Source organism: Nelumbo nucifera, chromosome 7, assembly GCF_055504915.1.
Source record: "Nelumbo nucifera cultivar China Antique chromosome 7, China Antique-T2T, whole genome shotgun sequence".
In the NCBI taxonomy this organism is placed as follows: domain Eukaryota; kingdom Viridiplantae; phylum Streptophyta; class Magnoliopsida; order Proteales; family Nelumbonaceae; genus Nelumbo; species Nelumbo nucifera.
The window spans coordinates 33,885,200-33,889,817 of NC_142655.1; positions in this window are offsets into that span (position 1 = coordinate 33,885,200).

Genomic DNA, 4,618 nt, shown 5'->3' on the forward strand with positions numbered 1-4,618 from the left:
TTATCCTTTGACAAAATGGAAAGAGAAAAGAATTATTCTTTTTGGTGGGTAATGGATTTTCCTTTTAAATAGGGGAATTTGGATAGAAGAGAGAGTTAATTTTGAAACAGATTTTTATATTCTATGGCTTGAGATGCCAATATCAGATGCAGATATCTGTTGGAGTTGCATATCTTCGATCCCAAAATCTTGGGGATCGGACTGGGGTTAGTAAGCTGAGTACAAAGTACATTGGATACATCTTACATGGAATAATAAAGTTTTATCAGTTTGTAATGGCTGAGTATGAGCATGTAACAGTCGAATATGATTGTTTTGGTAAGTATGGATTTGTGATGATCTATGCTAGTTGACTATTAGTCTGCAATGGTTTAGTATGGGTTCATATATGGTTTGTGATGGTTTAGTATGAGCGTATGACTTACTAGCCGTTGAGAATATTTTGTAATGGTTGAGGATGAGTTTATATTAGTTGATCATGGGTTTGTAACAGTTCGAATGTGGGTTTGTATAGCAATATTGGTTTATGACAGTTGAGTATTAACAAATACGGATCAACATAGACTGATACGACCTGATTAGAGTTGGATATAGCGATTTTGTTTTTGTTTTGAAGCCTCTGTTTTCCTACCGTATGACATTGATCTTATCCAAAAGCGTAGTATGGGATCATATCGGGTGCTTGTTGATGACCAACTCTCTGTTTTCTAAGGGACTCAATTAGCTTTCATGCTTACGTTGAAACCTTAATGAGCTTCAAGGCTTGCATTAATGGATTATGTAAATCGTTAATTGTCTCATTTAACAAAAAAAAAAAAAAAAGTGGAACCGGATCTAATTAATATTTTCTTGTGGGACAAATATACCCTTTTCTGTCCAAAATTCTATTTACATTTCTAGATGCAATTGATTGTAAGGTCAAGTATTGTAAATGCAAGGTGTATTAGAAAGGTAATTTTAAAAGATGTATTGAAATATGATTTAGATATACATTAATATGGATGAAAATATGCATGGAATGGAAACATAGATCATAAAAGCATATCAATAACATCACATGCTATGATTGCATCTGTGAAGAAATATATCATAATCAGTATATGGGAATATATGTTATTTAATATTATCATAAAATTGTAAGACTCATGATAAATCTCTGAAATAAACCATATTCATCTTAAAAAAACGTAAAGCTTGATTCACATAAATTCAATGCTTAAGCACTAATATTATTATTGGTAAGTTACATGCCTAACCAATAATTAGTTGCTTAATATTTAAATTACATGCTTAACCACTATTTACAAAGAACATAAAGTTAGTGATTCTTCATCATAAGTTTAATTGGCGTCCAATTTAACCACTAATATTAATATTTAAGTGGTTAAGTGATTCTTCATCATAAGTTTAATTTACGTCCAATTTAACCACTAATATTAATATTAAGTGGTTAAGCTCTTCACTCATAAGAAATAATGATGATTAATTAATTAATTATCTTAAACACAAATTTCATGCATGTATAAAAGCAGTAATTTTTTTTATTAGGTTAAATTGCCGGAACCTCCATTCAAATTTCTAAAATTGTTGAAACTTCCCCTACTTTTTGCTAATAGTAATAAACTCTGTTAAAGGTTTTGACATGTAGATGTTAAAATGAAAACAGAAAATTCTAATGTCGTTCTCTAAGCTTTTTTAAATGCCAAAATTTTCCTTAATTGAGAAGGCATGGTTTTATATTTTATCTCTATTATTTCTCTTTTATTCATCATGTGTAGTCAGTATCGGTGATTCATTTATTGCTGACTTGATGGTCTTAGATTGGGACAGGAGAGATGATTGAAAGGGGAAAGATCTTAAGGCATGGTGTTGATGGTTCTGAACATTTATATGAGAAAAAGTAAAGCTTTTTGTTTTCTGTTATTGCTGCTGTATAGTGGATATATATACAAAATACAAGGTTTTGCACTCTACATATTTGTATTTGTACTTCCAAATTGAACCTTTATTTATTGTTTATTCACCATGTCTATTGAACGTCTATCATTATTTTTCGGTGATTATTTTTTTGTTGTCGTGCATTGTGATAAGTACGTTTTAACAATTGTGATGTGTATTACATTATTAATGATAATTGGCATCTTGCTATGCAATATCTCAAACCTAGTTTTGGTTTTATAGAACTATTGGAGTTGAGAATTAGATCATATCCAGCAAGGCAAACAATATGAGATGGTTGGGTCATAGAAGGGAGATAAGGACCCAAAGAGCTCAAGCGTAAGACCCAGTTTTTAAAGTAATATAACCTAATTAAGAACCAGAGGTATTGATTTCTGAGAAAGATTTAGTTTGAATCGAATATCGTACAGTCAAAGAATCACTAAAGTATCTTGATGAATGGCTACTTTAATCATTTTCCTCTTCCATTAGCAAACGAAAAGGATGTAGACACCACTTTTATAATCTTCGCATATAGTATAACATATAATTTTTTTATTTGTAATTGTAGGTGGGTAAGGTCAGCTTTATCTCCAACCTCTCCAATGAGGATGCTCCAAGCAAATTCAAGCATGAAAATGCTACGAAAAGATTTCAAAAGCTTTATAAAAGCTCAAGAAATTCATTGTTATAACAATTCAATAAGGAGAAAGACTATATCAAGTTGTATTTTGAAGAGTCATATCTTTAGATTCTTAATGTAACCAATTGCTTGAGATGCGCTTTCTATGATGCCTAACACAACTTAACTTGATTTAGCCAACCTTATAAACCAATGGTTATAATAGGTTTGGTTTCAGGGCTTTCCTAGACTTAAACAAGTTTTTAAAATCTTGAAAATCAATATTAAAAGCCAAAGGGAGGGTCTTTAAACATTTGGACGAATATTTTCAAGGTTTTAAGTATTGAGCTGTTAATGAGGCATAAATTGTCCAGACTCTATAGTATAGTTAACTACCAAAAAATGCATAGTCAACTAACTATGACAGCTATAGCACGATATAAGTGACTATAAGACATAGTCAACTATCCCAAATGTATATTTGACCAACTTTAATAGATGAGGCATATGAATGCCCTATTTGAGAGGAGTAATAAACTACCTTAAATGCATAGTTAATTAACCTTGACAAATCAAATCAAAATAAGTATCAATCGACTAAATAGGAGGAATTAGTTGATTGAAGGAGAAAAAAAGGTTCCTCATTTTATCTCGTAGATGACTACATCAAAATTTTGATTGTTTGAAGGCTTAAACGACTATTGTCATCTTTGGTAAACCTTATATCATGTCATAGGTATTTTGAATCATTACTATGTTTAATAAGAGACCTCCAATGGCTATAAAAATGGTCACTTGCTCTTTAGACCTCCATAAATAGAGATCTTTAACTTCATTCAAGAACATGAAGAAAATAAAGGAAAAAAACAACTTATGCTATACTTGTAATATATTTGATTGAAGAAGGTTGGTAGGCACCTATAAATTTCTACTAGGTCAATGTTGGTTGGCACCCGTAAAGTTCTATTGAGCTTGAGTAGCACTCCGAAGCCTATCCAAATTTGTAGGAACCTTAAAAAACTATAGTTATAAGGTTTTGTTGGTTAATGGAAATCCTTAGAAGGTGCCTAAGTTAGAGGATGCAGGCAAGGGTTTCCTCAAACCTCCTATAAAATCTTGTGTGCCTTTATTTGTGGTTTTCTTGCTTTATCCTTTCTTTTTGCTTTTCATCTTTTAGTAGTTACTTTTTTGCTAACACTTACTAACTCTTCTCTAAATATTTAAACTTGAATATCTGATGATTGATATAAATATCTTGGTGTAGTTACTAAGCTACTAACTTTACTAATCCTACTAATTACACTACATCTTCTATTGGTGGTTCAAGTGCTTTATTGTTTACTAACTTTCACCAATTGTTAACTATTAACATTTAATTGCTTTGCTTTTACATTGCTATAATTGTTTACATTCATTGGTTTATTTATTATTCAACTACACTGTTTATTTAATTCTTAACAATTAAATTGCTCTTGAGATTCTTATAGCAGTTCTTTTTATTTATTTTTTATTATTCAACCACTTGAATCTCAAGTTTTTATTTTCTAGTAGCTGGTCCTTTTCATAGCTACCAATTTGTGGTTGGTCTTTACTCTCCAACTACAAAACTTGGCACACACATCTTGCATAGCTACCATTCACATCTTTGTTCATTTACTTTTTAGATGCCTTTACATTTCAACAGTTATTTACTTACTAACACTTACTTGTATTTATGGTTCTATCTTTTATAACAGCTAAACCCTACAGCCCCTGTAATTACTTTGTTATTTTGTTTAAAGCTATAGTTCATTATTCATTAGTAGGTTAATCATATTCAAATTGGTCATATTGATCAATCACCTTATTAATTACTGAATATTCTAACTAATTCATTATTTCACTGCATTTCATCTGAATCTTTAAGAAGGCTTAGTTTTAGATTTAGGAAAGGTTTAGGCTTAAACTAATCATGGTTTTAAGCTATAACCAACCCCCTCTTGGGTAACGCCATTGATCCCAACAAGTAGTGTTGGAGTAGGTTTACCAATTCAAAAGCTTAACAACTTGGTTAAGCAT